We start from the raw sequence: 24,933 nt of genomic DNA, 5'->3' as shown, positions 1-24,933 counted from the left end.
CATTGGGAGTAGTGCCTTTCCTCAGCCAGTGTGTTATATGTGCAAAAGTACTACCTTCACTCTTGCACAGACATTTAGAAACAAAACATGCCAATTTGAAAAATAAGACGACATGTAAAAAAGCAACAGATACCATTAATAAGAAGGGGCTATATGGGTGAGCTACAGAGTGGCTAGGACAGGCAAGCTCCATACTATTCTGGAGGACTTCATTATTCCTGCTGCCGCGGATATGGCTGGGACAATGCTGGGGGAAAAAAACTATACAGACAATGTCTGTCACGCCCTGACCTTAGAGATCCTTATTATTCTCTATGTTTTGTTAGGTCAGGGTGTGACTCGGGTGGGAAATTCTATGTTTTATGTTTCTTTGTTTTTGACCGAGTGTGGTTCCCAATCAGTCTATCGTTGTCTCTGATTGGGAATCATACTTAGGCAGCCTGTTTTTCACCTGAATTTGTGGGATCTTGTTTTCTGTTTACTTACTGTTGCCTGAAAGAACTGTGTGCTTTCGTTTTCATTATTTTGTTTGATTGTTTATTAATTAAAATCATGAACACTTTCCACGCTGCGCTTTGGTCTACTCTTTCTACCACCAACGAGAGCCGTTACAATGTCTCCATCAAACAACACCATTTCACAACGTATCAGTGACATGGCAGGAGATGTTTTGAAACAATTACGGCTTTGCATACAAGCCAGTGAATTCTATGCGTTACAGCTGGATGAGTCAACAGACATGGCGGGCCTGGTACAGCTCCTGGTATATGTCCGTTACGTTTATGGGCGGTCAAACCACTGGAAACCAGGACAACAGGAAAGGATATTTTTAAGTACTGAACAGTTTTGTGACATCAAATGGACTTTAGTGGTCAAGATGTGTTGGTATCTGTACTGATGGTGCAAAAGCCATGACAGGGAGACATAGTGGAGTGGCTTAATGCTAGTCTCTCAATTATTTCAACCAGCGAGATTTCCAAGAGAGACCTGGGAAGGCTTTTGTTCCAGCCCAGCACTAACACACCCGTTTCAAATAATCATGGCAGTCAGTCTTAAAACATGATTAGTCAATAATCAACTGTCTGAGGGATGTGCTGGAACAAAATCCTAAATAGGCTGTAACCCTCCAGAACTGGAGTTGGAGAACCCTGCTCTACTTGGCTTTGGTCCTCACATCTAGGACTGGGACTTAAAAACATTGTCAACAGGTGCATGGACTCTGGCCAATCAATGGCTTTGATTAATTAATAAAGTAGTAGACACCGCACCCCTTAAGGACTAGGATGAAAGACAGCTTGTTACATTGTAGTTCTCAGAATGCTTAGGTCAATGTTAAGTTGTTGTGTTCTAAGAACTTTGAGGTGGTGATTGTCCAAGGAGCACAAAAATAACAAATAAAGTGAAGGGAATAGTAAACCCATTAATTAAGAGAAGGGAACAAAGAGTTATTATGGGTGAAAAGGGAAAGTGTTTTTTAACAGAACAGATGAAAGTTATCTTATGTAAGAAAATGACCACACTGGGCAACCATGGCTGGCACAGAGTGGACAAAGTGTCACATGTCAACAGGCACTTTTGTCTGTTAGTGGGGAATGACCGAGCACAACAAATTCTAGTGCCAGAGTAAATGACGCCGCTTGGCTTTGGGAGGTGACCTCTGTGGCCAATTACAGATTAAGCTAATACGCCGGGTGACATGCCTATTTTAATGGATGGAATGTTTCGTTAGTACGCTGTTTGACACCGGAGATCAAATGCCTATTATCATCACAATGCCCATACACTGGCTTATGTAAATGCGTACTCATGCACTAGCCCTCTGTCAACCCTGATCCATATTAGCTTTGTGTTTATAATAATGGAGTATGGGGAGAATGCAAGGCTGGAAATTCTGTTTGCCTCTTATTTCCACAACAGTTGATGCCACACTTAAAAGCTCATGGATTTTTTTCCCTCCAGACGGTTTACCTTTTTTAAATGTATTTTTTACATTTGTTCATTTGAGGATGTGTTGAGTCAGGTTAATCTCTGGTGCAGTATGGGTAGCAGTGGAGGCTGCCTCATAATAATGGTCTGGAACGGAGAAAATGTAATGGCATCAAACACATGGAAACCATTCCATTAATTCCACTCCAGCTGTTACCACAATTCCTTCCACCCCAATTAACTTCTTACGGCCAAGATCTCGTTAACGGGATCGATATGACAACAGCCAGTGAAAGTGCAGGGTGCCAAATTCAAACAACAGAAATCTCATAATTAAAATTCCTCAAACATACAAGTATTTTACACCATTTTAAAGGTAATCTTGTTGTTAACTTCTTCTTCTTCTTCACATCCGGATGAAATGCATGGCCAAATTCAACTGCCTGTTACTCATCCCCAGAAGATAAGATATGCATATTAGTAGATTTGGATGGAAAACACTGAAGTTTCTAAAACTGTTTGAATCATGTCTATGCATAAAACAGCAATTATTTAGCAGGCGAAACCCCGAGGACAAACCATTCAGATTTTTTGTTGTTGTTGAGGTCACTCACTTTTCAATGGGTTTTCAATGGGAATCCAGCTTTCTAAGGGACCTTCTTGCAGTTCCTACCGCTTCCACTGGATGTCACCAGTCTTTAGAAATTGGTTGAGGTTTTTCCTTTGTGGAATGAAGAAGTAGCCCTGTTCAGAACGAGGGTCACTTCAAGTGTACTGTTAGAGGCACGTGACCAGAAAGCTAGCTACAGTTTGTTTTCCTCCTGTATTGAACACAGATCATCGCGTCTTCAATTTTATTGATTATTTACGTAAAAAAATACCTAAAGTTGTATTGCAAAAGTAGTTTGAAATGTTTTGGCAAAATTTACAGCTAACTTTTGAGATATTTTGTAGTCACGTTGCACAAGTTGGAGCCGGTGTTTTTCTGGATCAAACGCGCCAAATAAATGGACATTTTGGATATATATTGACGGAATTAATCGAACAAAAAGGACCATTTGTGATGTTTATGGGACATATTGGAGTGCCAACAAAAGAAGCTTGTCAAAGGTAAGGCATGAATTATATTTTTATTTCTACATTTTGTGTCGCGCCTGCAGGGTTGAAATATGCTTTCCTCTCTTTGTTTACGGAAGTGCTATCCTCAGATAATAGCATCGTTTGCTTTCGCCAAAAAGCCTTTTTGAAATCTGACATGTTGGCTGGATTCACAAAAAGTGTAGCTTTAATTTGGTATCTTACATGTGTGATTTCATGAAAGTTAGATTTTTATAGTAATTTATTTGAATTTGGTGCTCTGCATTTTCACTGGCTTTTGGCCAGGTGGGACGCTAGTCTCCCACATATCCCAGAGAGGTTAATCCCACCACAGTGTCCGATTTCAAAAAGGCTTTACTACGAAAGCACACCATCTGATTATGTTAGGTCAGTACCTAGTCACAGAAAAAAACGTTTTTCCAGCCAAAGAGAGGAGTCACAAAAAACAGAAATATAGATAAAATGAATCACTAACCTTTGATGATCTTCATCAGATGACACTCATAGGACTTCATGTTACACAATACATGTATGTTTTGTTCAATAAAGTTCATATTTATATCCAAAAATCTCAGTTTACATTGGCGTGTTACGTTCAGTAATGCATTGCTTCCAAAACATCCAGTGATTTTGCAAAGAGCCACATCAATTTACAGAAATACTCATAAAAACATTGACAAAAAATACAAGAGTTACACATGGAACTTTAGATAAACTTCTCCTTAATGCAACCGCTGTGTCAGATTTCGAAAAAAGCACACCATGCTATAATCTGAGTACAGTGCTCAGAGACTAAAACAAGCCATACAGATATCCACCATGTTGTGGAGTCAACAGAAGTCAGAAATAGCATTATAAATATTCACTTACCTTTGATGATCTTCCTCAGATTGCACTCCCAGGAATCCCAGTTCCACAATAGATGTTTGTTTTGTTTGATAAAGTCCATAATTTATGTCCAAATACCTCGTTTTTGTTCAAGCCTTTAGTTAACAAATCCAAATTCACGACGCGCAGTCCAGACGAAAAGTCTAAAATTCCATTACAGTTCGTAGAAACATGTCAAACGATGTATAGAATCAATCTTACGGGTGTTTTTAACATAAATCTTCAATGTTTCAACCGGAGAATTCCTTTGTCTTTAGAAAAGCAATAGAAAGCAGCTACCTCTCACGGGAGCGCGCCTGAATGAGCTAATGGCACTCTACCAGACCTCTTACTCAATCAGGTCTCATTCTCTCTTCCTTCACAGTATAAGTCTCAAACAAGGTTCTAAAGACTGTTGACATCTAGTGGAAGCCTCAGGGAGGGCAATCAGACCAAATTGACACTTTATCTTGGATAGGCAAAGAGTTGAAAAACTACAAACCTCAGATTTCCCACTTGCTGGTTGGATTTCTTTCTCAGGTTTTTGCCTACCATATGAGTTCTGTTATACTCACAGACATCATTCAAACAGTTTTAGAAACTTCAGAGTGTTCTCTATCCAAATATACTAATAGTATGCATATCTTAGCTTCTGGGCCTGAGTAGCAGGCAGTTTACTGTGGGCACCTTATTCATCCAAGCTACTCAATACTGCCCCCAAGCCACAATAAGTTTTAAAATGCCACCAACCTCCTGTGATGGGTAGTAACGAAGAGGATGCATCATAATGTTAATTGTCATTGTCAAAGCTAGTTCTTCATAAGGCCTAAAGCTGGGTACCTTTTCTTAAGTAAAAGGAAGGGAACACTGCCGCTCCCTCACTCTCCAACAAAGATGCATGAATTGGGGAAAGAAGTGAAGAAGAAATTCATCGACTCTTGGAGGACAGTGGAAGTTGATAAAATAGCTTCTGTATTGTTAAAAGTAAAGATAAGATGAAGGCCAAGGGCCAAAACTCGTTAAACTATCAACTTCCACTGTCCTCCAAGAGTGGCTGAATTTACTCTTTACCTTCTCACTTTACCAACTGAGAAGATTGAGCTCCAAAAGGTAGGTTTTGTATTCATCTTAACAAGTAGTGGTCCCACATTGACCCCAAATGTATTGTTATTTCCAGATGGGAGCACTAATTAAACATTTATTTATAGGTCTACTTACGCTGAAAGTCTTATTCTTACCCCTTATTTATCTTTTCATTCTTTTGTATTTTAGGTGCTGTTCTCCCTTGTAAATAACAAGAGGGTATTTTTCATATATCGGGCCCACAAAGTATAGGAGGAAAAAGGTAAAAGTGATTCAGCCCCATTGGAGACACTAAAATTATCTTTGTGCTGTTATTTTCTCTTACTTAGGATTTTATATATATATATTTTTATTTTTATTTTACCTTTTATTTATACAGGTTTTTTCTCATTGAGATAATATCTCTTTTCCAAGAGAGATCTGGTCCAATAGCAGCAGGGGGAACAACGTTTCAGACAAAACAACTTACATACATTAACACAACATTAAACAAAACTATAAACACACATACAGTACAACAATTACATTAAAAACACAAACATCTTAACTAAAAACAGCTGGCCTAAAATCAAATACACTCTTCTGTGATATATACATCGATCAAGTGTTTAAACGAAATATATCATTCAGTGTGAAGGTAAACGACTACTAAGGTAAATGACTTGTTACACTTAGACTACACGACCAAAAGCCTAAAAGCTCCACCTCCAGCCATCAGATGGTTTGAAAGGTTTCCTGGATGTTTATACTGCCCTCTGTCCACCCCACTTAAGTCAGAGAAACTGAATTGGGGCTAGAGTATGCTTCAGGCATATAAAAATATGAGAAATATGGACTATGCCGTCCATGCAGCCAGTCTACCTCGGTCCCTATGGAGAGGACCCTTAATTAGGCCCCCTTCGTGTTGTCCGTATAGGTGCCTGAAGACAATATGTGGGTGGAGGAGCAGAGGCTCATTTGGAGGTGTGGAATGGGGGATGTAGCGAGACTGTATCTGTGGGGCTTATTTGTGTATGGAGATAACTTTCTTCTGTCGTAGTTTGAAGGTTGCAAGCAATATCCACAGCCACCCTTTTGACTTTTCTCATCTTGAGATATGCTGGGTGTGCGTTACTTCATCAGGGCCTCAATTAGTGGGATGTGCGGTGGACGATATGAACGATGTCAGTGTTTCCTGTGAATGAATGTCATTTTTTATTTCTTGGCAAATCGCCAGTTGGCAACCCATCCCTTATGGGATTAATTGACACAAAAACAGATATAATAAATCGCAGTGACAATTCAGTGATAATTCTTAATTCATTTTTTAGTAAAGTAAATCCATATATAATAGTAAATAAGGTTATCCAAGCAATAATAATAACCCTAGAGCAGTAAAAACAATACAAATAAATACATACAGACATTTTTATGGAAGGTGTTGAAAATGCTAAATTGTAATAACTTCGCCAACGGCCTATTTATTGCCTTACCTCATTTGCACACACAGTAAATATATTATTTATATTGTGTTATTGACTGTACATTTGTTTATTTCATGTGTAACTCTGTGTTGTTGTTTGTGTCGCACTGTTTTGCTTTATCTTGGCCAGCTCACAGTTGTAAATGAGAACTTGTCCTCAACTGGCCTACCTGGTTTAATAAAGACAAATTATTTTTTTAAACCAGTCTGGCACAAAGAGAAGATTCAAGTGTGAGACAGGCCTACACACAATCTATATACTGTACATGCAGTGCATACGGAAAGTATTCAGACCCCTTGCCTTTTTTTTATTCTAAAATGGAGCTCAGAGCTCTAGAGTTCCTCTGTGGAGATGGTTGTCCTTCTGGAAGGTTTTCCCATCTATGCAGCGCTCCAACAATCAGGCCTTTATGGTAGAGTGGCCAGATGGAAAACACTCAGTAAAAAGCACGACAGCCAGCTTGGAGTTTGCCAAAAGGCACCTAAAGGACTCTCAGACCATGAGAAACAAGATTTTCTGGTCTGATGAACCCAAGATTGAACTCTTTGCCCTGAATGCCAAACATCACATCTGGAGGAACCCTAGCATGCTCCCTATGGTGAAGCATGCTTGTGGCAGCATCATGCTGTTGGGATATATTTTTAATTTTAAATGTTATTTAACTAGGCAAGTCACGTAATAACTTCTTTGGGATAGGGGGCAGTATTTTGACATCCGGATGAAAAGCGTGCCCAACGTAAACTGCCTGTTACTCAGGCCCAGAAGCTAGGGTATGCATATACTAACTGTTAAAATAATGTCTGTGAGTATAACAGAACTGATATAGCAGGCAAAACCCCAAGGACACACCATCCAAAAATAATTGGCTTACCACTATTTTCAATGGCTAGTACTTTAATTATAAGGCCAAGACCTCCCAGATTGCAGATCATAGGGCTTCCGCTAGATGTCAACATTCTTTAGAAAGAGTTTCAGGCTGGTTTTCGGAAAAAAAATCCAGAAATGTAGTTTTTCTAGGTGGCTCCCATTTTGGCTGCAATGTTTCCAAGCGCGTGGATGAAAGCATGTTCTTTCTTATTTATCTCTGGTAATGAACATACTATTCTCCATCTTAAATTGTATAGTGTATTTGCGTATAAAGGTTTGATTATAAATTCTGTTTGACTTGTTTGGAAAAGTTTATTAGTAACGTTTGGGATTAATTTTGTATGCATTTTGATGGAGGGAAACTGGATGTATTATTGACTGAAGAGCGCCAGCTAAACTGAGTTTTTGTGGATATAAAGGACATTATCGAACAAAAGGACCATTTGTGATGTAACTGGGACCTTTTGGAGTGCCAACAGAAGAAGATCAAAGGTAAGGCATTTTTTACATCGCTATTTCTGATTTTGTGTCGCACCTGCCTGGTTGAAATATGTTTTTCATGGGTTTGTTTGCAGGGCGCTGTCCTCAGATAATTTCATGGTTTGCTTTTGCCGTAAAGCCTTTTTGAAATCTGACACGGTGGCTGCATCAACAAGCAGTTAAGCTTTATTTTGATGTGATTTCATGAAAGTTAAATATTTATAGTAATTTAATTAGAATTTAGCGCTCTGCAATTTCACAGGATGTTGTCATGGTGTCCCGCTAGCGGCAAACATTTTCCAAACAGGTTTTAAGAGCAAATTATTTTTCAGAGGCAAGGACTGGGAGACTCGTCAGGATCGAGGCAAAGATGAACGGAGAGATATCCTTGATGAAAACCGGCTCCAGAGCGCTCAGGACTTCAGACTTTGTATCGACTGCTTAGATTGTGTCGAGCCAAAAGGTCTGAATGAACAGCTCTCTTGCTCATATTTTTTGTAAATATGTTCTGTATTTTGCTATTCAATTGGAATGTATCTGTGGGAATCTTGAATGGTGATCATACTATTGCTTGAATAACCTGTGTAGTTTCTACTACTACTAGAATTATTGATATTATTGACATGTTTGATTGACATGATGAGTGGGACACTCCCCTGAGAGGGTATAGACAGTACCAGTCAAAAGTTTGGACACCTACTCATTCAAGGTTTTTTATACATTTGGACTATTTTCTACATTGTAGAATAATAGTGAAGACATCAAAACGATGAAATCACACATATGGAACCATGCAGTAACCAAAAAAAGTGTTAAAACCAATTAAACTATATTTTGGATTTGAGATTCTGCAAAGTAGCCATCCTTTGCCTTGATGTAAGCTTTGCACACTCTTGGCATTCTCTCAGCCAGATTCAGCTGGAATGACATTTTGGGAAAAAAAGCCAACTCGCCTCCTTCATTTATTGAATGAGATGGCTCATTCATCAAAGCCCAATGATGTTGTAAACTACTTTAATTACTTTATAATTGGCAAGATAAGCACACTTAGGGATGACATGCCAGCAACAAACGCTGTCACTATACATTCAAGTATATCGGACCAAATTATGAAAGATAAGTATTATACTTTTGAATTCCGTAAAGTCAGTGTGGAAGAGGAAAAAACTATTGTCGTCTATCAACAATGACAAGCCACCAGGGTCTGACAATATGTTTTTTACTGAGGATAATAGCAGACAATATTGCCACTCCTATTTGCCACATCTTCAATTTAATGGAAGCTTATCAAATATAATTTAGTTAGAGTCAGGAATTCCCCAGGGTAGCTGTTTAGGCCCCTTGATTTTATACATTTTTACTAATGATATGCCACTGATTTTGAGTAAAGCCAGAGTTTCTATTTATGCGGACGACTCAACACTATACATGTCAGCTACTACAGCGACTGAAATGACTGCAATACTCAACAAAGAGCTGAAATTAGTTTCAGAGTGGGGGGCAAGGAATAAATTAGCCCTAAATATTTCTAAAACTAAGAGCATTGTATTTGGAACAAAGCACTCACTAAATCCAAAACCTTGTAATAAATATTGTAGAAATTGAGCAAGTTGAGATGACTAAACTGCTTGGAGTAACACTAGATTGTAAACTGTCATGGTCAAAACATATTGATGCAGTAGTATCTAAGACGGGGAGAAGTCTGTCTATAACAAAGCCATGCTCTGCCTTCTTAACAACACTATCAACAAGGCAGGTCCTACAGGCCCTAGTTTTGTCGCACCTTGAAAAATTCCATTGTGTGGTCAGGTGCAACAAAAAAGGACTTAGGAAAATGTCAATTGGCTCAGAACAGGGTAGCACGGCTGGTCCTTGGATGTACACAGAGAGCTAATATTAATAATATGCATGGCAATGTCTCCCGGCTGAAAGTGGAGGAGAGACTGACTTCATCACTCCTTTTATTTCTGAGAGGTGTTGAATGCATGTTGAATGCACTGAGCTGTCTGTCTAAACTACTGGCACACAGCTCGGACACCCATGCATACCCCACAAGACATGCCACAAGAGGTCTCTTCACAGTCCCCAAGTCCAGAACATACTATGGGAGGCACACAGTACTACATAGAGCCATGACTACATGGAACTCTATTCCACATCAAGTAACTGACGCAAGCAGTAAAATGTTATTTAAAAAACATATTAAAAAAACACCTCATGGAACAACGGGGACTGTGAAGCAACACAAACATTGGCACAGAAACATGCATACACATACACGATAACATATGCACTATACATACACATGGATTTAGTACTGTAGATATGTGGTAGTGGTGGAGTAGGGGCTTGAGGACACGCAGTGTGTTGTGAAATCTGTGAATGTATTGTAATGTTTTAAAATTGTATAAATTGCCTTTATTTTGCTGGACCCCAGGAAGAGTAGCTGCTGCTTTGGCAGCAGCTAATGGGGATACAAAATACTACCAAAGCACACCTTCTCCATGCTTCATGGTGGGAACCACACATGCAGAGATCATCCGTTCACCTACTCTGCATCTCACAAAGACACGGCGGTTGGAACCAAAAGTCTCAAATTTGGACTCATAAGACCAAAGGACAGATTTCCACTGGTCTAATGTCCGTTGCTCGGGTTTCTTGGCCCAAGCAAGTATCTTATTCTTATTGTTGTCCTTCACTAGTGGTTTCTTTGCAGTAATTCGACCATGAAGGCCTGATTCACACAGTCTCCTCTGAACAGTTGATTTTGAGATGTGTCTGTTACTGAACTCCGAAGCATTTATTTGGGATGTAATTTCTGAGGCTGGTAACTCAAATGAACTGATCCTCTACAGCAGATGAAACTCTGGGATTTCCTTTCCTTTGACGGTCCTCGTGAGAGCCAGTTTCATCATAGCGCGTGTTGGTTTTTGCAACTGCACTTGAAGTTCTTCAAATTTTCCAAATTGAATGACATTCATGTCTTAACGTAATGATGTACTGTCTTTTCTCTTTGCTTATTTGAGCTCTTCTTGCCATAACATGGACTTGGTATTTTACCAAATAGGGCGTTGTTCTGTATATCACCCCTACCTTGTCACAATACAACTGATTGGCTCAAACGCATTAAGAAGGAAAGGAATTCCACAAATGAACCTTTATCAAGGCACACCTGTTAATTGAAATGCATTCCAGGTGACTTCCTCATGATGCTGGTGACGAGATTGATGACAGCTTTGCACACTCTTGGCAAGGAGAAGGATGGCTACTTTGTAGAATTTGTTTAACACTTCTTTGATTACTACATGATATGTGTTATTTCATAGTTTTGATGTCTTCACTATTATTCTACAACGTAGAAAATAGTACAAATAAAGAAAAACCCTTGAATAAGTAGGTGTGTCCAAACTTTTAACTGTTACTGTAGATAACTCACACATTTTTATCCTCCTCAATGCTCTGATGAAAGCAATTCATGCTGAAATATAAGCCTATTGTTTGCTTGTCCCGTCAAATCAATTAGCAACAGAGTGCTTCTTTTTTTTAGTCTCACGGATAGTCACCAGTTGAAGTATCCTGAGGTAAGGAGTGTTTTTAGAGTATGAAATGTATTGAATTCTCTCTCTCTTCGAGGTCCCAATAGTTACATACACTTTCCTCTTCCATTTCACCACAATACCAACCTTTTTCAATACGCAGGGGCAATATCCCTGATCTTACCTTATCTCTTGCTTTTAGGTAGGTTCTATTTAATACACTACATGACCAAAAGTATGTGGACACCTGCTTGTCTAACATCTAATTCCAAAATTATCGGAATTAATATGGAGTTGTTCCCTGCTTTGCTGTTGTAACAGCTTCCATTCTTCTGGGAAGGCTTTCCACTAAATGTTGGATTATTGCAGGGACTTGCTTTCATTCAGGCACAAGAGCATTAGTGAGGTAAGGCACTGATGTTGGGCGATTAGGCCCGGCTCGCAGTCGGCATTCCAGTTCATCCCAAAGACGTTCGATGGGGTACAGGTCAGGCAAGTTCTTCCACACTGATTGTGACAAACCATTTCTGTATGGACCTCGCTTTGTGCATGGGGGAATTGTCATGTTGAAACAGGAAAGGGTCTTCCCCAAACTTTTGTCACAAAGTTGGAAGCATTGAATCATCTAGAATGTCATTGTATGCTGTAGCATTAAGATTTCCCTTCACTGAAACTTAGGGGCCCAGTCCGAACTATGACAAATAGCCCCAGACCATCATTCCTCCTCCACCAAACTTTACAGTTGGCACCATGCTTTGGGGCAGGTAGCGTTCTCCTGCCATCCGCCAAACCCAGATTCTGACGTTGCTTCCAGAAGCAGTTTGGAACTCGGTAGTGAGTGTTGCAACCGAGGAAAGACCATTTTTAGGCGCCGCGCGCTTCAGCACTTGGTCATCTAGCTCACAAAACGGGTATGGCCTACCACTTTCTGGCTGAGCCGTTGTTGCTCCTAGACATTTTTGCTTCACAATAACAGCACTTTCACGAACAGACTTTTGCAAACCCATGTCTGATACAGTTTGGAATATTGTGGCATAACTAATATCTTTGTGTTTTGTTTTTTCCTGTAACTCCCCCAAGAGCTCTTACTTGCTGAGTCGGCCAGGGCAGATGTGCCTTATAGAAAGGCCATATCTTCAACAACATAATGACCCAAATATTTGTAACTGCAAGGAAACTTAGTACCTGTTTTTCTAAAATATATTATCTGTTTTTTTTCTGATTTATCATGAGTGCACCAATTGAATGCGCATAAAATTTTCTGCGGGTCTTGTTCAGTTTCTGCCATTAAAATAATATCATCAGCCTATAACAGGATACTTAGCATTTCATCATCATATCTTACTCCAATATTTAACTCTTTCATTTATTTTGTCAAATCATTAATAAACATAAACAGAATAGGTGATAAGGTGTCTCATTGCTTTACACACAAGGGTGTGGAAAACCTGTTACGGTTCTCTTGGTGTGAAGGAGAGTCTGACCAAAATGCAGCGTGTAGATTGCGATCCATGTTTAATGAACAAACGTAAAACACGAATCAATTATAAACACTACAAAACAAAGAACGTAACGAAAACCGAAACAGCCTATACTAGTGTAATCTAACACAGGAACAACGACACTAAGGACAATCACCCACGACAAACTCAAAGAATATGGCTGCCTAAATATGGTTCCCAATCAGAGACAACGATAAACACCCACCTCTGATTGAGAACCACTCCAGACAGCCATAGACTTTGCTAGATAACCCCACTAGCTACAATCCCAATACATACACACCAAAACCCCAAGACAAAACACACCACAATACAAAAACCCCATGCCACACCCTGGCCTGACCCAATACATGAAGAAAAACACAAAATACTTAGACCAGGGCGTGACAAAACCAATCTGCACAATATTCATTAACACGCACATAGGTAGTTGGTGCTTTGCAGAGAGACCCGATTGCGTGTTACAATTTCCCATCAATCCCTCTTTATGAAACTATAGCCTAAAAGATTCCTGTTTACAAAATTAAAAGCTTTCAGAAAATCAATGAAACATGCAAAAGTAAGCTTATTTTCCTGCAGTCTATTTTTAAAGATTTGGGAATAGGATTCACTATAGACTTATACGATGTGGATGGCAGTACTGTCTACTGTACTCAGAAAAATGTGAAGCAAACCAAGTAGAACTTCAGTTAATTTAGGGTATTGTGTTAGTGTTTGTATGTATTTGTGTGTGTTGTGGGGGCTTGGGCTCTGAGCAAATGTCATCAGTCATTCTCGTCAGGGGAAAAAGTCAACTAATTTGCATCCCCGTCTCTGGTGTTTGATCTCGGCAGCCTGTTCGCCCATCAGCTCCTTTGTAAACTCTCTAGGAACGCATGGCATGCACCCACACATAGACATGCACACGTGTGTGTGTGTGTGTGTGTGTGTGTGTGTGTGTGTGTGTGTGCGCGCACATCCACAAGGACAAGCTAACACAGGTGTGCATGCAAACACAGACACCAAAAGCTATGTTGACATACAAAGGCATACAAAGACAGGCAGTCCCACACACAACCCACAGCTATGTACAGTCCCACACGCACACACACACACACACTAAATCTGTTTCCTGACTGATGATTTTGCACTCCTTTCACATGCTTGTATCATTGTCTCAAGGTATCTTTTTTATACTTCTTCCAGTGGCAGTAAACAGAATGGCTTCCTATGGGCTGCCAGAGGCAGTAAGCAGCCCTTTGGTGGACAACAGCAGAGAACAGGGTGTTTTATATGTGTCACAGCCATCCAAGCAGCAAACATCGTCTGTCCTGCCACGCTGATAAGAACACAAGCCAAGGACACGACGAGTGACAGACAGACGTCAAAGGATATGACTGCGAGGAGCACATTTACAAAATGATCTCAAGCATCACTCTCTGCGATTCAAAGTCCAGTCCTATTTGCTGCTATTCATTTTGCCGAAGTGGCAGGCCTCTTATAAATAAATTGCTCACGCTGGGCCCTGACTTTAGTTGAAAAGTTACATCTGAATCTCCCTCTGCTATCTTCAGCTTGACTAACAGCTCATGTAGTAGGCCTACATGTACAGCTGTCAACCATCACCCTCTGCTGGAGATGGGCTGAATTGCATTTGTTTTAAATGACTTGAACATATGGGTTTTTTAAATGAGGTTTTGTCATCCTCCTAGTATCGTCCACTTCAAACATGTATGCCACCATTATATGGTGGTGTGCAGTAATTTGACAGTCCTGGTAGAGTGGTTCCAGTAAAACAACCTGTACCTCAACGTCAAAAAAAAGAGAGAAGCTGATCGTGGACTACAGGAGACAGCAGAGAGAGTGTGCCCCCATCCACATTGACCTGGCCACAGTTGAGAGGGTCAAAAGTTCCTGGGCGTGCACCTCACTCGGCACCGGAAATGGTCCCTCCATGCCTACAGTGTGGGAAAGAAGACGCAACAGCGCCCCTGCAACTTCAGTAGGCTGAAGAAATACTGCTTGTTATGAATCCAGCCAACATCAAATTTCAAAAAGGCATTTTGGCGAAAGTTTTGACTTAAATCAACTTGAAAATCTAAGACTTGAAAATTGCTGTCTAGCAATAATCATCAACCAAATTGACAGAGCTTGAAGAATTTTTAAAGAATAATGTGCAAATATTGTACAATCCAGGGGTGCAAAGCTTTTAGAGCCTTACCCCAGAATGACTCACAGCTGCAATCGCTGCCAAAGGTGATTCTAACATGTATTGACCATTTTTGCATATATTTACTTATTTTTCAGACTGACTCTTTACCTTTTGGATTAAGTGTGTATTGTTTTGCATTGCTAGGTATTACTGCACTGTTGAATTTAGTAACACAAGTATTTCGCTGCACCTGCGATAAGATCTGCAAATCTGTGTATGCAACCAATAAACTTTGATTTGATTTATAGAATATAATAACTTAACTGAAGAAATAATAAAAAGCGTAGCTTTGTCAGTTAAGAGGATGGGGTGAAGGCTGACAGAATCCCTTGTAAATCCAACCATTATGAGACAAAAAAGTATTGTCATTAGTTTAACTTCTCTAGAGTAGGGGGCAGCATTTGGAATTTTGGATGAAAAGCATGCCAAAATTAAACTGCTTTCTACTCAGGTCCAGAAGATAGGATATGCATATAATTACTAGATTTGGATAGAAAACACTCTAAAGTTTCCAAAACTGTTAAACTAGTGTGTGTGAGTATAACAGAACTGCAGGATAAAACCTGAGAAAAATCAGTTCAGGAAGTAGGATTTTTCTTTTGCAGTTTTCTATTCAATGCCATTACAGTATCCATTGACTTAGGACTCAAATTGCAGTTATTATGCCTTCCACTAGATGTTAACAGTCTTTAAAATTTGTTTCAGGCTTGTATTCTGAAAAATAAGGGAGTAAGAGCAGTCTGAATAAGTGAACCCTGCCGTGTCACAGAGCTTTTTCATGTGCGCGACCGAAAGAATGCCTTTCTTGTTTACCTTTTATATTGATGACGTTATTGTCCAATTTAAATATTATCGATTATTTAGGCTAAAAACAACCTGAGGATTGAATATAAACATCGTTTTACATGTTTCTATGAACTTTACAGATTCAATTTGGATTTTTTTGTCTGCCTGTTTTGACTACATTTGAGCCTGCGGATTACTGAAGAAAACGCGCGAACAAAACAGAGGTTTCCGGACATAAAGAGAGACTTTATCGAACAAAAGGAACATTTATTGAATAAATGAATGTCTTCTGAGTGCAAACATATGAAGATCATCAAAGGTAAGTGATTCATTTTATCTCAATGTCTGACTTGTGCAACTATTCCACTTGACTGGTTACTGTTTGAAATGATTTGTCTGCTGGGCTATGTTCTCAAATAATTGTAAGGTCCGCTTTCGCCGTAAAGCATTTTTGAAATCTGACACCGTGGTTGGATTTACAAGAAGTTAATCTTATGTAAAATAGTTGTATCTTTTCTGAATTGTTATAATGAGTATTTCTGTATTTGAATTTGGCGCTCTGCAATCTCACTGGATGTTGGCCAGGTTGGACGCTAGCATCCCACATACCCTAGAGAGGTTAATGACATTTAAAAAGCAGTGCATGATTTCAGTCAGCAAGGGCTTCAGTGCCGCTGGTTTGCATTTCTCCTTGGCTCTTGAAATTAATATACACAGAGTGTCCAAAACATTAGTAACACCTTCCTAATATTGAGTTACATCCCCTTTTGCCCTCAGAACAGCGTCAAATTGTCAGGCATGGACTACAAGGTGTCAGAAGTGTTCCACATGAATGCTGGGCCATGTTGACTCCAATGCTTCCCGCAGTTGTGTCAAGTTGGCTGGAGATGTTGGGCATGGAAGGGTTTGACCAAGTTAGCTGCTACCACGTCTTTAGTCGCCTAACCTCCATTCCCATTTGCAGGACTGGTCTGAGTAGCTGGCACACACAGGAAGTGCGATAAATGGTGTCCCAGCAGGAGAGGGCTGCTGCCTCTATCCCTCAGCTGAGTGGCGCTAATAGGAAGAGGAAGCCCGGATAAAGGACCCTTGTCATGGTGTAACCACAGCCATAATGAGCACTGGCATCTGATGGATTACCTCAACTAATTTCTCAAAGGCTGGCCCATTTTCCCTCTTCGCTCTCCTCCATCCATCCCCACTCCTTGGTGGGTCTAACAAAGGCCACACTTTCTAAATGCCATTTGTCCTAATCATGCAGCCCCCCGTTCAGTGAGAATTTATTCCACTGCTCATTATTCCTCAATAACAATAAATCAATTGTTTTTTTTCTGGGACGTGTCGTGCGAAAATCAGGGAGTTTGACTACTGTATAGTGTGAGGATTTTGCAATGATGTGATGTCACCCCCTCCAGGTCAAACATTTGATGAAATACAGTAAAGTTATATCGCCATATAAAATGCACATCCTCAGCAAACAAACATTTCGGAAACAGCACCTGGCTGCAGAATGAAGAGCAGAACAGATATATATGGCCCAGATTCCTTGTCGGCTTTAGCTCATTCAACACAAAGCGTTTTGGCAGTGGTACAGCAAGCTCCCTCACCCCCCTCGCAGATTGTTAAATACTGGATAGGTCTAAGCAAAATGGTGGAAACTCCAACTAGCTTTCAGAACGACTATGGAGCTTTATTTCTTATGATAACTATCCAATCCTTCAAGATTGGCTACAGAGAATCAACAGGGACTAGGATTTAGGGCATAAGGATTGGTTTGGGGCTGGGTGCGCCATGTGTGGGCTTTTGAAGCTGGCCATGTGTTTGTTGATGCTTGTTGGGCGAGGGCCAGAGCCAAGGCTCTGTAACAGGAAATAAACTCAGCCATTCCCTAAGACAAGGGGAAATGGAGCTTGTCTACTCAGAGGGAGGCTGCAACAGTATTTACTATTTACCTCAGTTTAGGAAGCCCCTCGGCCACCATAAATTCTTGTGCATGCATCAGTAAACTGTCATGCCTGCCTGGACGCCGCTGAGTTTGTTTAGTTTCCCTGGGCATAAACAAATAGAAGGGCTGCCTTTTAATTGCGGCGGTAATTTGTCGCCTGACTAGCTAATTAAATCCTGTCTCCAGCCATCCTTGCCCAGGCGACCACTCAATGCCGACATGCAGGCGAGACACACCGAGGCGGTCTGAGTTGGCCGAGGGAAAGAGAAAGAGAGAGACAGGCAGGGAGAAGGAGAGAGTGAGACAGACAGAGGGAGAAGGAGAGACAGAGAGATGTTTTGGATTCTTCCAGAGGTAATATAACATGATGTACCATAAAGAGTTTATTGGAGGTATGAATTTAAAGGTAACAGAAGACTGAAAGCATAATAAATACATGGTCATAAGAGACAGAGAAATGGAGGGGTATATAGGGAGAAAGAAATACAGTAAGTGGGAGTGAGTGATAGAAAAAGAGAGATGGAAAGAGGGGGATAAAGAAAGAGGAGTAAGACATTTGGGTAACACTTTACCTGACACCCAGTGTCATAACACATTATGACACGTTATGACACAATAATAACCAATTCACAATGTCATAACACAATGACATAACTTTTCATGACCCATATGTACACCTGTTGTGATATATATTGTTATTTTATGGATGGTTATGACACCTACATAAGAGTATGAAATTAGTATTACCCCTGCCAAGAAGTTTCCTTTCGTTAAAATTGGTCTCTTAAATCCTTTGTTTTTGTTATAATGATATCATATTTTAAATAACTTGTAGAAAATACACTTTATGACCCTCCTGTGTCACTTTACTTAGACTAAGAAAATACACCTCATGACAATTGTTACAGGCTTTGGTTTTCAACTTATGTTTTGAGGTTGGACTTTGGCATGTATAGCTTGGAAGCACAACTGGTGTCACCTCGTTAGTCAATATGTGTTACACCTGTGCTGGCTGCCATCTTGTTAGTGGGAAGGTGTTTCATCTGTGCTGGCCCAGTGCTCCAGTTGTCTTGATAGAGGCGGAGGGTTAACACCTTTAGTTGGAACTCCCTATTTTGATTTCTAAACAAACAATCCTTTGTCTGTTTTGTCTGTTTTGCTTCACCTTTCTGGTTTGCTTCCTGTCTAAGTTTGGTGTGGGTTTTAATTTTATTTGCTTCTTGGGCAAATTTAGTGGGCACTTGTTATTGCTAGCTAACTTTCAGAGGACACCCCCATGAGTGTCTTTCAAAACCCCAGCGTTGGTCAGTGACTCTTTGTAAGTTCCCCCTTCTGTTTGAGCGACATTTTTGGTGGGGAACATAACACATGGTCAAGATGCATTATGACCATCCTGTGTCACTTTACTTGGACTAAGAAAATATATTTTATGACACTGTCAAAAAGCGTTATTATCATATAAGCCAGATAGGCCTATCACCTACATGCTCTTATCAGTCATCAGTCCTCCTTGATTCTGCGCCTGCATTCATCCCAGTCATTAGCAACAGAGTAATGGGATCTGACATCAATGTGCGCGCAATTAAAATGATAATTTAACATGGTCATAAAAAATAAACATACTGTTGACACAAATGCTATTTAATGGATTGTTTTGCCTTGTGTGGTAGGTTGTGGGTTTTAACAAGTGCAGGTGTCATAACCAACCATAAAGTAACTACCATGGTAGGTTTTGTGGGTTTTTACAGGGGTCATAACAAGCCACAAAAATAACGCAACTGGTCATGACAGTGTTATGACAAGTTGGCAGATGTTATGACATGGTTATGACCATGTCTGAGTGTCAAATAAAGTGTTACCAAAATTTGTGTAGCCTTTGTCGACCCTCCCGCGAGCCACTACAGAGCCCCTTCTAGTAGTGCCATGTGTTACAGAAGTCAGGGAGGTTCACGTGTTAGGTTCTAAATAACAGTGTAAAAACTGACGGACAACTAAACGTCCGTGTTTACGGGCATATTCAATCACTCCCTATCCCAGTCTGCTGTTCCCACATGCTTCAAGAGGGCCAACATTGTTCCTGTTCCCAAGAAAGCTAAGGTAACTGAGCTAAACGACTATCACCCGTTAGCACTCACTTCCGTCATTATGAAGTGCTTTGAGAGACTAGTCAAGGATCATATCACCTCCACCCTACCTGACACCCTAGAAACACTCCAATTTGCTTACAGCCCCACTAGGTCCACAGACGACGCAATCACACTGCACACTGCCCTAACACATCTGGACAAGAGGAATACATACAGTATGTAAGAATGCTGTTCATCGATTACAGCTCAGCATTTCACACCATAGTACCCTTCAAACTCGTCATTAAGCTCGAGACCCCAGGTCTCAACACCGCCCTGTGCAACTGGGTCCTGGACTTTCTGACGGGCTGCCCCCAGGTGGTGAGGGTAGGCAACAACATCACCACCCCACTGATCCTCAACACTAGGGCCCCACAAGGGTGAGTTCTCAGCCCTCTCCTGTACTCCCTGTTCACCCATGACTGCGTGGCCATGCACGCCTCCAACTCAATCATCAAGTTTGCAGACAACACTACAGTGGTAGACTTGATTACCAACAACGACGAGATGGCCTACAGAGAGGAGGTGAGGGCCCTCTGAGTGTGGTGTCAGGAAAACAACCTCACACTCAACGTCAACAAAACAAAGGAGATGATCATGGACTTCAGGAAACAGCAGAGGGAGCAGCCCCCTATCCACATCGACGGGACAGTAGTGGAGAAGGTGGAAAGTTTTAAGTTCCTCGGGGTACACATCTTGGACAACCTGAAATGGTCCACCCACACAGACAGCATGGTGAAGAAGGCGCAACAGCACCTCTTCAACCTCTGGAGGCTGAAGAAATTTGGCTTGTCACCAAAAACACTCCAACTTTTACAGATGCACAATCGAGAGCATCCTGTCGGGCTGTCGGATGCTGATACCAGCGGGGTGGTAGAGAGCATCCTGTCGGGCTGGTATCATCGCCTGCTTATGGGCGGGCAACTGCTCCGCCCATAACCGCAAGGCTCTCGAAAGGGTAGTGAGGTCTGCACAACGCATCACCGAAGGCAAACTACCTGGCCTCCAAGACACCTACACCACCCGATGTCACAGGAAGGCCAAAAAGATCACCACCACTGACTGTTCACACCGCTATCATCCAGAAGGCGAGGTCAGTACAGGTGCATCAAACCTGGGACCGAGAGACTGAAAAACATCTTCTATCTCAAGGCCATCAGACTGTTTTACCAGCTATCACTAACATGGCTGCTACCAACATACTGACTCAAATCTCTAGCCACTTTAATAATTCAAAATTGGATGTAATAAATGTATCACTAGTCACTTTAAACAATGCCACTGTATTAAATGTTTACATACCCTACATTACTCATCTCATATGTATATACTTACTCTGTCATCTACTGCATCTTGCCTATGCCGTTCGGCCATCGCTCTTCCATATATTTATATGTACATATTCTTATTCATTCCTTTACACGTGTGTGTATAAGGTAGTTGTTGTGAAATTGTTAGATTACTTGTTAGATATTACTGCATGTTCGGAACTAGAAGCACAAACATTTCACTACACTCGCACTAACATCTGCTAACCATGTGTATGTGACCAATACAATTTGATTTGACTCAGCAAAAAAGTAATGTCCCTTTTTCAGGACCCTGTCTTTCAAAGTTAATTCGTAAAAATCCAAATAACTTCACAGATCTTCATTGTAAAGGGTTTAAACATGGTTTCCAATGCTTGTTCAATGAACCATAAACAATTCATGAACATGCACCTATGGATTGGTCGTTAAGACACTAACTGCTTACAGATGGTTGGCAATTAAGGTCAGTTATGAAAACGTAGGACACCAAAGAGACCTTTCTACTGACTCTGAAAAACACCAAAAGAAAGATGCCCAGGGTCCCTGCAAATCTGCGTGAACGTGCATTATGCATGCTGCAAGGAGGCATGAGGACTGCAGATGGGGCCAGGGCAATAAATTGCAATGTCCGTACTGTGAGACGCCCAAGACAGCGCTACAGGGAGACAGGACGGACAGCTGAATGTCCTCGCAGTGGCAGACCAGGTGTAACACCTGCACAGGGTCGGTACATCCGAACATCACACCTGTGGGACAGGTACAGGCTGGCAACAACAACTGACAGAGTTACACCAGGAACGCACAATCCCTCCATCAGTGCTCAGACTGTCCGCAATATGCTGAGAGAGGCTGGACTGGGGGCTTGTAGGCCTGTTGTAAGGCAGGTCCTCACCAGACATCACTGGCAACAATGTCGCCTAAGGGCATAAACATACCGTCGCTGGACCAGACAGGACTGGCAAAAAGTGCTCTTCTCTAACGAGTCGCGGTTTTGTCTCACCAGGGGTGATGGTCAGATTCGCGTTTTGAGGTGTTCCAATTGATTTGGAGTTGTTGAGTCCATGGTCTGGGCGGTGTGTCACTGCATCATCGGATTGAGCTTGTTGTCATTGCAGGCAATCTCAACGCTGTGCGTTACAGGGAAGACATCCTCCTCCCTCATGTGGTACCTTCCTGCAGGCTCATCCTGACATGCCCCTCCAGCATGACAATGCCACCAGCCATACTGCTAATTCTTTGCGTGATTTCCTGCAAGACAGGAATGTCAGTGTTCTGCCATGGCCAGTGAAGCCCGGATCTCAATCCCATTGTGCACGTCTGGGACCTGTTGGATCACAGGGTGAGGGCTAGAACCATTCCCCCCCACAAATGTCCGGGAACTTGCAGGTGCCTTGGTTGAAGAGTGGAGTAACGTCTCACAGCAAGAACTGGAAAATCTGCCCATGTGGAGGAGATGCACTGCAGAACTTAATGCAGCTGATGGCCACAACAGATATGGACTGTTACTTTTGATTTTGACCCCCCTTTGTTCAGGGACACATTATTCAATTTCTGTTAGTCACATGTCTGTGGAACTTGTTCAGTTTATGCCTATTGTTGAATCTTATGTTCATACAAATATTTACACATGTTAAGTTTGAAAATAAACACAGTTTAAATAAACACCAAGTTTATTCACCCAAAGGGTCAGACAGCTCAACAGACATGTTTCCACCAGCACAAGTATATATACCCCAATTTGGGTGAAGTATCCTCCTTCTCTCTAAACATTGTGTCTTTATTGCTATGCAGGAAGTTAAGTGATGTGGGCAATAAACTGTTCCTTCTCCCATAATGTGACCTGCCCTGACCTCGGCCCCCATTCCTCACTAATCCAAATCTCTACCCCCTTATCAGTGACTGCAACCATGTGATTGCCTTTCTGTTACTCATTAGTACATTCCAAGCTGAATTGCCTCCACCATATACATTCCTCCTACAGAAAACCGTTAATTTATGGTGTAGAAACCAGACTAAGGCCCTCATTTCCATAGGATACCTGATAATTAACAATATTTCAAGTTCAGGAGGCAACAGTAAACATATCATCCTCATAAAATGATACAGTAAACATGCCCCCCCCCCCCCCGTGGATTAATGAGGAACAAAAAAATATATAACATTCCCTTGCTGGAAATCAAAACTAGATTGAATCCACTGCTTGATAGGGAGCTGCATTGATATAAAACAGGATTAATTTGTATGGGCAGATGAGGGACAGTCACAGTATACTGGTAGTAGTCTTGCTAGACTATACTGAAAACAATGGTCAATGTCAAATAATTGACTGTTGTCACTGTTGTCTATCATTTACAGTTATGCAAATGGTCTCTAGGCATGTAAGATGCTTCCTAGAGCATTTATTATGATTTCACTGAGTACTCACCTTAAATTATTATCAGGTACTAGCAAAAAAAACGACTAAGTTGAGAATATCTAATGTATGCACATTATGTTATATAGCCTAACGCCAGCCATTACATTTGTCCCTTTTTAAAGGTGCTACACACAGGATTTATTTTTGATTTTTGCATTGTACATTTCAGAAAATATCCATAATATATCTGCAGTAATAGTGGAATGATAGTGTTTCACAGCATTACTTACCCGCCAGTGTTGTGATGACTGAGATATTTGCCTATTGATTTCCCCCGCCAGAGCGTCATCGGTTGTCAAAATGGGAAAGCTGTTCTGACTTTGTGGCCGTGTTATCTAGTGAATATCGCTCTGTCATTTCCTGGTTGCACTGCTCTCTCAATTTAAATGTATGTGTGAAAACAAGAACTGAATAGTGTAGGGAATCAATATACCATCTAAATATCTTGTCAATAACAGAAAATAGCATTTTAACAGCTGTTTGAAGCTGGTGGACAAAATCCGAAAGTAAAAGGCTCAAGTGCAAGTATTATTATTATCATCATATCGGAAGAAAACAATATCTTAACACATCTTTCCAAGGTCGTCTCTCACTTTCTCCCTCCCACTTCTTCCCTCCGGCTAATCTGAACATACAGTAGATAAATTTATATCTCCGATAAAAGTACAATTTAACTAATTAACAACACGTACATGCTCAAATCATGACAACTCACAAATAATGCCATTTTAAAGGCTAGAAAGACAAGGATGGTTATGGATTGTTGCGAGTTTGAACATCATAGGTGAGATTGAAAAGTAGCTAGCTCAGTGTATTGATAACAACACTAACAAGTCACTTCCGGGTAACACATTTTAGCATTTCAAAGTAAAAGGCCCCCATGTCATAGTAGAAAAGTGTAAAAAAAAACACATTTAAAAAACTTTTTCTAGTTTAGTTTTTTCCGATGTAGTTACAATGTTGCATCCTAACGTACTGTTGTATGCAAAACTGCAAAAATATTGAATTCATTTAATACAAATGGTGTTTTATCACTAAGCTTGTATTTAAATGGCAAATAACAGAAGTCTACAGCTGTAGCCATGTGTTGCTGACGCTTCACGGGTGAGCTTCACCATTCCTTCTCACTGAGCTTTGGAAAGATATGTCTGTGGGTAAAGATGGGCACCTTTTTGATTTTGAGATTTAAGGACATGCTTACATAAACAAGGTCTAAATCATGTTTGATGCAATCTGGATGTAATTTTTTCCAGTACTGTTTATTTGAGATGTTATGACCACTATGGACAATTTTCAGCAAGTTGCAACATTGAAATACAGAAATAACCACTTTTCCA

At 40.8% G+C, this 24,933-nt stretch overlaps 1 long non-coding RNA gene across 3 annotated transcripts in view; it reads right to left on the bottom strand.

Annotated features, from left to right (window-relative positions):
* The window catches only part of LOC149985140 (uncharacterized), a 69,007-nt gene extending 44,583 nt beyond the window's left edge, over nt 1-24,424 (bottom strand). For 2 of the 3 annotated variants that reach the window (XR_016487069.1, XR_016487070.1), the window contains exon 1: nt 23,827-24,410. This is a non-coding gene — a long non-coding RNA (uncharacterized LOC149985140). Of the gene's footprint in view, nt 1-23,826 lie in introns of all 3 variants that reach the window. The other variant, XR_016487071.1, reaches the window with a different exon arrangement.
* Between the last annotated feature and the right edge of the window lie 509 nt (nt 24,425-24,933).

Source organism: Oncorhynchus mykiss, chromosome 2, assembly GCF_057628025.1.
Source record: "Oncorhynchus mykiss isolate SJ-2025 chromosome 2, ASM5762802v1, whole genome shotgun sequence".
Taxonomy (NCBI): Eukaryota; Metazoa; Chordata; class Actinopteri; order Salmoniformes; family Salmonidae; genus Oncorhynchus; species Oncorhynchus mykiss.
The sequence above is the reverse complement of the archived record's forward strand: the minus strand, read 5'-3'. Positions and strand labels throughout refer to the sequence as shown.